This window comes from Sapajus apella, unplaced genomic scaffold, assembly GCF_009761245.1.
Source record: "Sapajus apella isolate SASKATOON/1434 unplaced genomic scaffold, GSC_monkey_1.0 scaffold143, whole genome shotgun sequence".
Classification (NCBI taxonomy): domain Eukaryota; kingdom Metazoa; phylum Chordata; class Mammalia; order Primates; family Cebidae; genus Sapajus; species Sapajus apella.
In genome coordinates, this window is record NW_022437083.1 from 1,879,090 (window position 1) to 1,892,698 (window position 13,609).

Below are 13,609 nucleotides of genomic sequence, written 5' to 3' on the forward strand. Positions count from 1 at the left end.
CTCAATCTCAACAATATGAGAGGAACTAGATTGAAAAATATTTCACAGAGCCTTGAGGACCAGTGAGACTATAAAAAATGACTGAAGATTCATGTCACTTGAGTCCTGGAGAACAGAAGGAAAAAGATAGGGCTGAAAAAGTATTCAAAGAAATAATTTCTGCATATTTCCCAAGCTGTGCAAAAGACATACACCCGAAGATTCAAGAAACTGAACAAATCTCAAAAAGGATGAACCCAAGAAACCCATGCCAGCACTTAACCCAACTTATGAAAACTAAAGACAAAGAAAAGGTATAGAAAGCAGCAAGAGAAAAATAATACCTTACCTACAGGGGAATACAATTCAAATGATACACTGCACATTTCTCATAGAAACCATAGAGGCCAAAAGGAAGTAGCATATTTTTGAAGTACTAAAAGAACGGCACTGCCAGCCCAGAATCCTGTATTCAGCAAAAATATCCTTCAAGCAGCCAGGTGCAGTGGCATGTCCCTGTAGTCCCAGCTACACTGCTTGAGCCCCAGGAGTTCAAGTCCAGCCTAAGCAAAATAGCAAAATCTTGCCTCAAAAAAAGAAAAGAAATAAAAGAAAAATCAAAGCACACTTAGATAAAGGAACATTAAAGGAATTTGTCAAGAAGTTCTCTAAACAGAAAGGAAATGATAAAAGAAGAAATCCGCAACATCAGGAAGAAAGAAAGAAAAATAGAAAGGGTAAAAAAAACTTTGAAAATTATGACAGATTATTCTCATGAGTTTTCTAAATTATGATTATGTTTGGTGATTAAAGCAATAATTATAATGTCTCATGTGGTTCTCAACATATATAAAGCAAATATTTAAGACATTACAAATGGAAGGGTTCAAAGACATAAAAGGAGGTAAAGTTTCCATATTTCATTTGAAATAGCAAAACACTGACATCAGGAGGCCATGATAAGTCATACACACACACACACACACACACACACACACACACACACACACACTGAAAAAGCTATACAAAGAGATATACTAAAAAACACTATAGATTATAAAATGATTTTTTTTTTTTGAGACAGGGTCTGTCACCCAGTCTGGAATGCAGTGGCACAATCATGGCTTGCTGCAGCCTCGACCTCAAGTAATCCTTCTGCCTCAGCCTAAAGGTTCAAGTGATCCTTCTGCCCCAGCCTCCCAAGCAGCTGGGACTACAGACATATATCACTACACCCAGCTAATTTTTAAAGACATACTTTGTAGAGACAAGAGTCTTGCTATGTTGCCATGCTGGTCTTGAATTCCTGGGCTCAAACAATCCTCCCATCTCAGCCTCCCAAAGTACTGGGATTACAGGCATGAGCCACTGGTGCCTGGCCTAAAATGGAATTATTTTGAAACGTTCAAATTATCCACAAGAAGTCAAGAAAAAGAAAATAAAGAAATAACAACAGCAACAACAAACAGAACAAATACAAAACAAAAAAGGGCAGACTTATTCCCTAATATATATCAATGATTACATTAAATGCAAATGGTCTAAATATGATAAGACAGAGAATGGCAGTAGATAAAACACATGACCCAATTATATACTATCTACATGAAATTCACTTCCAATATAACAATATAGGTAGGTTGAAAGTAAATGGATGGAAAAAATATGGCATGCAAACAAGAATCAAAACAAAGCAAGAGTTATATTAACATCAGATAGACTTCAGAGCAAAGAAAATCTCCAGGAACAGAGAAGGATATTACATAATGATAAAAGAATAAGTCCACCAAGAAGGCATAATAATCCTAAATGTGTTTGCACAAAACTTCAAAGATGCAAATAAGTGAAACAAAAACTAATAAAGTGAAAGGAGGAATAGATAAATCCACGGTTATAGTTGGAGACTTCAACCATCTCTACCTCTAAAATTGATAGGACAAGTAAACAGAAATCAGCAAAGATTTTTAAAAGAACTAAAAAACACTATCAACTAAAGGATATAATCATCATTTATAATATTCCATCCAATAACAGAATTCCTTTCAAGACCCCACAGAATAGGCTGAGTACAGTGGCTCACAACTGTAATCCCAGCCCTCTGGAAGGCCAAGGTGGGAGGATTGCTGAGGACAGGAGTTTAAGTCAAGAAACCACAGAATATATACCAATATAGACCATATCCTGGGCTGTAAAACCTCAATAAATTTTAAAAAATTCATACAGAGTGTGTGACCACAACGTAATCAAATTATAATAACAGAAAGGTAATGAAAACCTCCAAACACTTGAAAATTAAACACACACTTTTAAGTAATCCATAGATTAAACAGGAAGTATCAAGGAAATTATAAAAAAATACACTGAATTGGATGAAAATGAAAATATATCAAAATTTGTAGCACACAGCTAAAGCAGTACTGAGAGGAAAATCCACAGCACTAAATGCTTACATTCAAAAAGAAGAAAAGTCTCAAAGCAATAATTTAAGCTCACAGGTCAAAAAACTAGAAGAAGAGCAAAGTAAACTCAAAGCGCAAAGAAGGAAGGAAATAATACAGAAGAAATCAAAGAAATTGAAAATTTTTAAAATAGAGAAAAATCAATGAAACAAAAAGCTGGTCCTTTGCACAGAGTGATACTCTGTCTCAAAAAAAATTATAATGCTATATACTAACAATGAACATATGGAAACCAAAACTAAAAATACCATTTATAATCACTTCAAAAAATGATCTCAATTAAGCTATAATTTTTTAAATAAAATACTTAGATGTAAATCTAACAAAACATATACAGAACTTGAATGCTGAAAACTACAAAACATTCCTGAAATCGAAGTGCTAAATAAATGGGGAGGTATATCATGTTTTATGGATTCAAAGAGTCAACATAGCAAAAATGTCAATTCTCCTCCAAATTGATGTACATGTTTAATGCAACTACTAAAAAAATATAAGCAAGAGTTTGTGGATATAGATAAGATTATTCTAAAATACACATGGAAAGGCAAAGAAACTAAAATAGCTAAACCAATTCTGAAAAATAATAAAATAGGGAAAACCATGCTATCCTATTTCAAGTCTTATTATATAGTTATAATAATCAAGATTATATAGTATTGTCAGAGGAATAGACATAGATCAATAAAAACAGAATACAGAGCCAAAAATATACTTACAAAAGTACATCTAACTGACTTTTTACAAAGCGCAAAAGTAACTGAAGAGAGAAAAGATAGTCTTTTCTACAAATAGTGCTGGGGTGACCCAAACCTCACATCTTACATAAAACTTAACTCAAGATTTATCATAGATTTAAATATGAAATATAAAACTGGAAGAAAACGTAGGAGAAAATCTTCAGGACCTATGGTTTGGTGAGGAGCTCATAGATATGACACCAAAAGCATAATCCATAAAGATAACTCAGTCAACTGGACTTCAACAAAATTGAACGCTGTGTCTCTACGAAAGCCCCTGTGAAGAGGTTGAAAAGACAAGCTAGAAATCAGGAGAAAATATTTATAAACAACATATCTGATAAGCAACTAAAACCTAGAATTCATAAAGAACTCTTGAAATTCAAGAGTGAAAAAAAAACACAAACAATCCAATTTTAAAATGGGAAAAATACACAAACAGACATGTTACCAAAGAGGATATATTGATGGCAAATTAGAGCATGAAAAGATATTGAGCTATTAGGAAAATGCAACTTGAGACCCCAATGAGATAATACTGCATACCCATCAGAATAGCTAAAATGATAAACAGTGACAATATCAAATGCTGGCAAGCATGGAGAGAAACTGGATCTCTCATGCCTTACTGGACTTGTAAAACGGTATACTCTAGAAAACAGTTTGGGCTGGGGATGGTGGCTCATGTCTATAATCCCAGCATTTTGGGAGGCCAAGGTGGGTTGATCACCTCAGGCCAGGAGGTCAAGACCAGCCTCGCCAACATAGTGAAACCCCATTTCTACTAAAAATACAAAAATTAGCTGGGCTTGGTGGCAGGCCCCTGTAATCCCAGCTACTTGGGAGGGTGAGACAGGAGAATCACTTGCACCTGGGAGGCGGAGGTTGCAGTGAGCCAAGACTACACCATTGCACGCCAACCTGGGCAACAGAACAAGATTCCATCTAAAAAAAAAAAGGAAACAGTTTTGCAGTCTCTTTTAAAACTAAACATGCAATTACTGTACAATCTACCAATCATATTCCTGGCATTTATCCCAAAGAAACAAAAACTTACGTCCACACAAGTACCTGTGTACAATTGCTGATTGAAGCTTTATTAATAACAACCAAACCTAGAAACAATCAAAATGTCCTACAAATGGTGAATGGTTAAACAAACCACAGTATATTCATTCAATGGAATACTACTCAGCAAAGAAGAGGAATAATCTATGGTACTGATACACAGAACAACGTGGATGGATCTCAAGTGCATTATGCTGACTGTAAAAAAGCCAGTATCAAAAGGTTATATATTATATGCATCCTTTAGTGTAAGATTCTTAAAATGACAAAATTACAGAAATGGAGAGCTGATACACAGTTGTCAGAGTTTAGGGATGGCAGAGGGGAGGGAATGGGTGTGACTATGAAGGAACAGCAAAAGGGAGATCTTTGTGTTGACGGAATAATTTTGTATCTTGATTGCAGTCTACAAGTGATAAAGTGACAGTACGACACACACACAAACATACACACACACTTTATACCAATGTCAATTTCCTGGAGTTGCTATTGTACTAGAGTTATATAATATGTAATCAATGGGGACAACTGGGTGAAGGGTACATAAGGCTTCTCTGTACTATTTTTGCAACTTCCTGCAACCATAATTATCTTAAAAGCTAGAAAAAAAGTATTAACTTAAGATCCTCATGTATTGCTTTTTCAAATTATGCTCATTTTTGTTTAAATTTCATTTTTAAATATCTCCAATAGAACAATAATCTTTTCTGCTAATGAACTGTAACTCTGATGTTTTATCCATGAACATTGAAGGGCATACTTTATAGTGAACAGCTCCTCAACCACATGACATTTCCAAACTGGAAGGTACTATAATCTCAGGACTCTAAAATAAAGCTGCTCAAAGATAACCAGTATTCAACTGAAAACAGGAGAGCAGGCTGAGCATGGTGGCTCACACCTGTCATCCCAGCACTCTGGGAGGCCGAGGTAGGAGGACTGCTTGAGTTCAAGAATTTAAGACCAGCCTGGGCAACACAATGACACTCATCTCTACAAGAAATAAAAATAAAGATGCCAGGCATGGTAGCGCACACCTGTGGTCCCAGCTACCCGGGAGTCTGAGGTGGGAGGATCGCTTGAGCTCAGAAGGGCTGTGTGAGCTGTGACTGAATCACTGCACTCCAGCCTGGGTAACAAAGTGAGACCCTGTCTCAAAAACCAACAAACAATCAATTCCACAAGGACAAAGGCAGCTTCAGAATGTTCGTATAGAGAGACACTAGAATGTCTTTCAGACCTTATGAAAGATCCATCCATAAAGACCTTATGATGGGATCCATCGCAAGGAAGTGGATGTCATAACCTACCACTTTGCCTGGCACATATTAGGAAACACTCAGTAAACACTGCAAAGCAAATGAATGAATGACCTGAGGGCTGCCTTATTGTTGCTCACTGAAACAAGAAATGTAGGTTTACAGATCCCTTGCCATAATTCTGATCTATATTTTGAATACTTTTCTGCAATAAATCTGTACTTGGAAAGAAAAAAAGAAAATTTATATAGATGATATTTGTCCAAAAGTAGAGAGTGAGGTAGTAATCAAATACACAGCATCCGTGTTACTAGGTTTTATAACAACTTATTTTAATCTGTCTCCGTTATTTCCTAAATCCTCTCCCCAGCATCTGTTTATAAACTGCTCATGTCATAGATTATCCCTGTTCTATCAACAAAGACTCTGTGCCTATGCTGGAGGCTACTCTTCCTATTTTTTCTTCCAACTTTTACCCTTACCCCTCCTCAAATCCCTACCACATGCACTGAGAGAGAGAGAGGTTGTGAAAGAGAGAAAGAGAGAGAAAAAAAAATAGAGAGATGACTGCACTTTGTAAAATAGGAATTTGGACAAAGGCTTCATTTGGCACATAAATATTCAAACACAAGCATTTACCATAAAGTATATACAGAATACAGAAGACTCAAATACACAATACAGAAGACAAAACTGAGTTGTCACCCTTACTGAATTCGCCTTCAGCCACAGGACTTGAGAACTGTTTACCAAATTTGTAGATTCTATTAAGGCTCCAAGTTGCTTGGGGATGCAGTGAAGAGGAGGGTAGAGATCTGTTTTGTCATTTGTTAGGAACTGAGAGGGGGAGGAAACTGAACTTGATAGTAACTTTTACACTGATAATGTTATTAAATGCTTGTAACTATAAGGTAGACATAATCTACACTGGATAAGTAGGAAAACTGCAGCTCTAACGCTCAAGAGGTAGAGCCAGATTCAAACCCAGACTTCCTTACTTCAAGTATTCTAAATCCTACGATCTTTCCATCACATCCTGCTTCTATAAGTCCAACCTTTGGGATTACAGCTACTCCTTTTCTCTAAAATAATTTTTTTTGTAAAAATAATTTCTTCTTAGAACACTAATAAGGTAATCAGAGACCTGTTGGTAGAGGAAGGAGCCTGAGGTTACAGTTGATACAACTGCCCTTTACCCACTGTATTGTCTTGAAGTCAGGTTGTCCTCTGTCTGACCATGTTACTTTTTGAATGTAGTTGACTTCTAAGCTATTCTAAGAACAAAAAACACTGAGACTCCAAGAGGGCTTCTGTGGCAAATACAAACACTTAAATCAGAGCTATTAACAACATTGTCCAAAATGTACTTTCCAGAGGAAACTCTGCTTACTTAGTTCTATCTAGCAACGTTAAACCATTTCCAATTGCTTCCATTTTCCATTTTGCTAAAATTACCTTTAGCACGATCAGCTCTTCTCTGCAAAATGTAATTAAACATTACCCTCTCTGTTGGTTCTTTTCTGGCCCTGTCACAAACTTCACCAATTACTTTCCACCAGAGGCCATGGTCTTTCGTGGCTTGATTGCTCCCACCCTAGTTTTCCCCCCGAGGGCTTTCTCCTCCCGGCTCTGGAGGTCTACGTGTGAACCTGCGAGGAACACAGACCCGTAACGGAACGGCCCGCGCCCGGCGCTCTGAAAGGCCGCTTCAGCGCAGTGGGAATTTAAAGACTCACATCGCGGGCGCGCTACGGGACGTTCGCCCCCGAGACGCCAAACGCTCTGACCGGAGCTCCGCGGACAGTTAAACACACAGGCGCCCCCGTTCTCACTCCCCGTCTCTTCCAGCTGGGCGCCCGTCTGCCAGCCCAGGGCTCCTGCAGGCGCGCGCCTTGGGTGGCCCCAGGGCCCGGGGAGAGGCTGGCGGGAGAGAGAGGACGGAGGACTCCGGGGAGCCCCGCGAAGCCCCGCGGGGAGCCCATCGACGAGGCCGCGCCTGAAGGCGGGGCGGGCCCTGCGCCGCCTCCACCTCTGGGCCCGCCCTGCGCCACACCCGACCCCGCCTGCTCTCGGCTAACGGGCAGCGGCACCCGCCTCCGCCCGCCAGCCCTCACCTCGCCCCGACGGCGGCCTTCGGAAGTCGGCGCCCGCCCGCTACCCGCCGCCTCCTCAGCAACCTCAGCCGACCGGGCGGACCCGGCCCAGGTCACCGGCGGCCCAGGCGCAGGTAGGCGACGGTGCGCGTGCGCGAGCCTTGAGTCCCCATTGGCTGCTGCTAGGCGACGCCCGCACCCAAACTGACCAATCCCGGCGCGCCTCCACGGCCCGGTCCTGGCCGCGGCGCGAACGTACTGGTTCTCCAAGGGCTGCGACCCCGACGGGGACGGGGCGTGGCCGCGGCGCGCGCCTCCCCGCTTTCCTGCGGCCTCCCGGCTCTCACCGCGGCGGTCTGAGGTCCAAGCCGGTGACTCTCACGTCCCGGGGCGAGAGGAGGCTTCGTGGTCTGAGCTCGATTCCTGCCGGCGTAGTGACCGGACTGACGTCGGGAGGCGGGGAGGTTCCGCGTGACAGAGCGACACGCCCGGGGCCTGGGTTCGCGGTCCGCGCGGCTGGGCGGGAGGCCCGAGACGGGCAAACCGAGGAGCACGACCTGCTGCCAGCCTGGACGGGGCGCCAAAGTCCGACCGGGGGGACACGCCCTAGGCTGGGGCGGAGGCACCCAGAGATAGAGGACCGGCTGCAAGGACAGGAGGCGGCCGAGTCCGTCCGCTTCTTCCTTTGGCAAGGCTTGAGCGCCTGCTGTGTGCCAAGGGTTGTGGAAAAGCCGTGTTAGGAGACGAGGGGAGGGGGGAGCACCCTTCCAACAACCAGACACCTGTATAAATACAAACTGCTCTTCAAGGAGGAGCAGGGGTTTGGGGGGAATTTACAGACGCTTCTGGGCTGGTGTGGGAATCACAGGAGGCCGACCAGGCAGAGGGGAGAGACCAGCATGTATATGAGAACCCTGTGGAAGGCAGCAAAGCTCCTTGGAGGAATGAAAAGAAGCCCAGAGAGGGGGGAGTGCAGAGTCAGTGCTTAATAGGTACGGAATTTCAGCTGGAAAAGATAGAAACAGTTCTGGAATGGAGAGTAGTGATGATCACACAACGTGAGTGTACCAAATGCCACAGATCTGCACACTTAAAAAATGGCTGTGAACATTCTACCGCAAAAAGAAAAGACACTCAGAGCTTAGAGAGTAAAGGAGTGGAGTGAGATCCACTAGAGCGAACAGAAGGGGCCGGACCATGTAGGGTCTTATGGCCATAGTGGCAAGTTTAGGACCATGCAACACTGATCACAGTTGCATTTTACAAACCCACTTTGGCTGCTAAAGTACATATCAAAATGGAGAAGTCTCAACAAAGCTATGGTGGGACTGGCCTGGGAGCTGGTGCAGTCATCTGGGCAAGAGAGAATGGAACTGGAGTGTGGACTGGGGTGAGAGTAAAGAGAAAGAGATCTAAGCAGGCTGCAGAGAAATGCAGGAGCAACATCAACAGGACTTGTGACGAGCTGCATGTGAAGGGGCAGTGAAGAAGCTTCAAGCATGATGCCCCTGTTCAGTCGAATGAATGGATGGCTGGTGGAGGAATGCACAGATATGGAGAACACTGGAAGAGGAGAGAAGATTGATCGTGAGCTCCAGCTTTGCCAAGTTGAATTTGAGGCACCTTTGAGACTTTTGGTTAGGATGTTGCAATGATTTGTTTTAGGTGTCAACATGACTAGATTAAGGGATACTCAGATCGCTGGGGAAACATTATTTCTGGGTAAGTCTATGAGTGTGTTCCCAGAAGATATTGGCATTTGAATCAATGAACTGAGCAAGGAAGATCTGTCCTTATCCCATATGGGCAGATAGAACAAAAAGGCAGAGGAAAGGCAAATTCTCTCTTCTGGAGCTGGGACACCCCTCTTCTGCCCTTGGCATCAGAACTCCAGGTTCCCTGAATCTCTAAACTCCAGGAGATTAGGTAGTGGAGTTCGTCCATTTATTCATTTAGCAAGTATTGAGCCTTTGGACTCAAGACTTGTATCAGTGGCTCCCCAGGTCTTCTTCAGTGGCTTCTGTCTTCTCAGAATGTGCTTCTTGGCTGTAAGTGCCACTGGACAAAATCTCACAACCACACAGATCAGTGTTACACACATTGTCAACCTCAATTAGGACCTCAGTACCTTTCAGCAGTCCTATTTGCCAAGGCAGCTCTCTCTCCAGCTCTTCCCCCAAAATCAACTTCCAAATATCCAGCATGCTCCCCAGATCTCCTATTCTTCAACCGCCTCCCTGGCCCGCACCCTGCTTTCTCCAGAACCTCCTTCACTGAAGGAAAAGCAGCCATCTAGGTGACATCCCTCAGCTCCTGACAACTTCTCTCCCTCCAGCTACCGCCTTCTTTCCCCTCTCCCCTTTACAACCAAACCTCATGGAAAAAGTGGTCCATATTTCAACACTCCATTGCTTCACCTTCACCTTTCATCATTTCTCAGTCCCCAGCAGTTCTGATATCTGCTTCACCACATCACTGAACATGCCCTCATCAAAGGCATCAAAGACCTAGTCTTTATCTTCCTGGTTCCTTTTTTTTTTTTTTTTAGACAGAGTCTTGCTCTGTTACCCAGGCTGGCAATGGCGCCGAGGCTTACTGCAACCTCTGCCTCTTGGGTTCAAGTGATCCTCCAGCTTCAGCCTCCTATGCCACCACACCTAGCTAATTTTTGTATTTTTAGTAGAGACAGGGTTTCATCATGTTAGCCAGGCTGGTCTCAAACTCCTGACCTCAAGTGATCTGCCTCAGCCTCCCAAAGTGCTGGGATTACAGGCATGAGCCACTGCACCCGGCCCTTCCTTGACCTTTCAACAGCATTTGTCATTGCTGTCCTGTCTGTCCTTTTCAGTCACTGTTTAAAAAAAAAATTGGCATAACCCCCACCTCCTGGTTTTCTTCTTCCTATATCTCTAGCCTCTTTCTCTCCTTAGTCTCCATTGCAGCTTCTTTTCCTCTGCCATAAGAGAAACTATCACATTCTCCTTAGGCGGTCTTATCCACTACATAGTTCCAGTCAGGTTCTACAAGTGTTTTCTCAAAGCTGTATCTCCTGCCTAGCCCTTGTCCCTGAGTTTCAGCCCCAAACAGCCACAAACCTGAACATCATTTGACATCACCTCCTCACACTGTACATTTCCACAACTGAATTTATCACCATTTTCAGTCCAGCATCTCCCCACTGTTCCCTGCCTCCATAATGTAAGGAACCAGCCCCCACACCCCACCCGTGGGTACCCCGAGTTCGGTAGCGACAGGGGAATGAGAGAAAGATTAGAAATGAAAGTGGGACCAAGGGACCATCACTTGTAATGGAGGCAGTGAAGTCTCCGAGCTTAGGTTCCCCACAGCATTTATTGGTTACAGTCACTTTGAGCAGTCAGCAGATGGTGGGGTGAAGGTGAGGTGATGGTGGGGAGGGGGTGGTGCGATGGTGGAGCATTCTTCGGTGAACTGGAGCTGGCGGGTCATTCTGAAGATTGCTAGCAGTGGCGGCTTTGTGAGTTTCTTTGAAAAGCAGAACATGTGGTTATTATCTACAGATTGCATTCTAGGCACAGCTGGAGGAAGTGAGTCTCACAAGGAGCCTACAAGTCTGGTTACTTTGTGATGCTACAAAAGGGGTTTTAAGTCCTTGAGCATCTTGTGCATTGTAACAGAGTCAAGGTCGCTCTGCAGCTGGAACTTGAAGGCTTAATTTGCCTCCCCAGAGGCCTGACGCGGTTTGCCAAAATTAATTGTTGAAATCTTGAAGCCAACTTATGTGGCACTCTGTAAGCCCTCCCTCCATTGCTGCTTCCCCAAGCACATAAGTGGTATCACCAGTTTCTCAGTTGCTTAAGCCAGAACCCCAGAAGGCATCCCTAATTTCCCTTTTCTTTCCCTCCCCACTCAATCACTAACACCTGCCAAGTCTACTTCTAATGTCTTTCAAATGCACACGTTTTCTCATTGCTCCCACTGTCTCTGGCCTGCATGCTTGTAGCAGCCTTGTCACTGTTCTTTTTGTTTTTCATCTGGCCGTCTTCCCTAACTTTCACCATGTTACAGCCAATAAAATTCTGAATGCATCTCAGGCTTCATCATTCTTCTCCCTAAAACCATCCATGGCTCCCATTGCTCCTAGGAGAGTCCAGAATCTGGACACCTGTGTCCTGCTTAAACTCCACCTTGCGTTTATATTGCATTTATAAACTTTTTCTTCTGGAGGGCTTTCCCTGTATGCCGGAACAGTTTGGTCCCCTATACCTGCCTCACCCTACACCATCTCATTATTTTTTCACCTGATAGAAATTTTAATGATGTTTAAAAAAATCAAATCCTTATATAAACTTCACTCAAAATCTTCGCTTTAGGCCAGCCTCAGTGGCTCACACCAGTAGTCTCAGCACTTTGGGAGCCCAAGGCAGGTGGATCACCTGAGGTCAGGAGTTCAAGACTAGCTTGACCAACATGATGAAACCCCATCTCTACTAAAAACACAAAATTAGCTGACCGTGGTGGTGCATGCCTGTAATCCCAGCTACTTGGGAGGCTGACGCAGGAGAATTGCTTGAACCCGGGAGATGGAGGCTGCAGTGAGCTGAGACTGCACCATTGCACTCCAGTCTGGGCAACAAGAATGGAACTCTATCTCAAAAAAAAAAAAAAAAATTGCCTAAACCCAGGAGGCGGAGGTTGCAGTGAGCCGAGATCTCGCCATTGCACTCCAGCCTGGGTAACAAGAGCGAAACTCCGTCCCCAAAAAAAAAAAAAAAAAGGCAACAACAACAACAACGCAAAACCCTTCACTTCATTCCTCAAACATGTATGTCACAGTTCCCACCATTTCAGAGCCATAAACATAAAGTCCAGAGATGAAATACTTAAAAACAATAGCCAGGACAGATCTTTGTGTGTCTATATACATACCATATGTAGCATTATGTTATATAGTATTACCTAAGTTACATGAAATTTTGCATAAGATTTGTAAGCAAGTCACTTAAACTTTATGAACAAAAAGATGGGCCTGGCATGGTGGCTCATGCCCATAGTCCCAGGCAAGCTTTCAGAGGCAGGAGGATTGTTGTCTGGGCCATCTGATGTTACTGTCATTCCTCACTTGCCTAAACAGAAATAGGGCTGAGTGGAACTAAGCAAGACCTGCATCCCATCAAAAAGCTCCTGATGGTTTTTTATCTGCCCACTCTGTTTCTCCCAAGATCTCCCTCCTAAATGAAGTGGCCGCTGTTCACTTCATGGAAAACGAATCTTGGTACCACATCCACCACGGATGGCTAGAGAGCAGAGAGCGCAGGAGCATTACCGCCGAGCATTCCACTCCATCAGATCAGCAGGGGCATTAGATTCGCACAGGAGACCCTCTTGTGCACGCACTTCGCAGAGCTCTAGGTTACCTGCTCCTAATAAGAATCTAATGCCTGCAGATGTGAAGTAAAACACTTTCGTACCAAAACCATCCCCACCCCCGTGGAAGACAATTTGTGTCTTCCACGAAACCGGTTCCTGGTGCCAAAAAGGCTAGGGACCGCTTGTCTAGAAAACTACAACCAGCTCTGTTGTAGCGGTCACCAGGAGTAACCGTGTGGCGAGGGTGTGTCCAGCTTCCTCGCATCTTGAAGCAAACCACTTTAGCAATATGTGCGAGGGTTGTTAAGGGTGGGAGTTCTCTCTCTCTCTTTTTTTTTTTAAGATGGGGTTTCACCATGTTGGTCAGGCTGGTCTTGAACTCCCTACCTCAGGTGATCCGCCCACCTTGGCCTCCGAAGTGCTTGGATTACAGACGTGAGCCACCGCGCCCGGCCAAGGGTTGGAGTTCTAAAGCCAGACTGCCGGTATCCAGAGGCTGGCTTTGCTACGGGACCTTAGACAAGTTACTTAACCTGTTTCCTCATCTGTAAAATGGAGAAAACGCCTGTGCTTTTTAGGGTTGTCAACCTAATAAGCATTATTACTGCCCCAGATAGTCTAGGCTATGTGGGAAAACGCGAATTTCTCCTGCAGGTTTGGCC

General features: G+C 43.7%; 1 protein-coding gene across 4 annotated transcripts in view; it reads right to left on the bottom strand.

Moving 5' to 3' along the window:
- The window catches only part of SEC22C (SEC22 homolog C, vesicle trafficking protein), a 33,991-nt gene extending 25,899 nt beyond the window's left edge, over positions 1–8,092 (bottom strand). For 2 of the 4 annotated variants that reach the window (XM_032264186.1, XM_032264189.1), the window contains exon 1: positions 7,620–7,764. The gene's annotated coding sequence lies outside the window, so the exon portion shown is untranslated. Of the gene's footprint in view, positions 1–7,006; positions 7,031–7,619; positions 7,765–7,945 lie in introns of those variants that run through there. The other 2 variants (XM_032264187.1, XM_032264188.1) reach the window with 2 other exon arrangements.
- Positions 8,093–13,609: the final 5,517 nt, after the last annotated feature.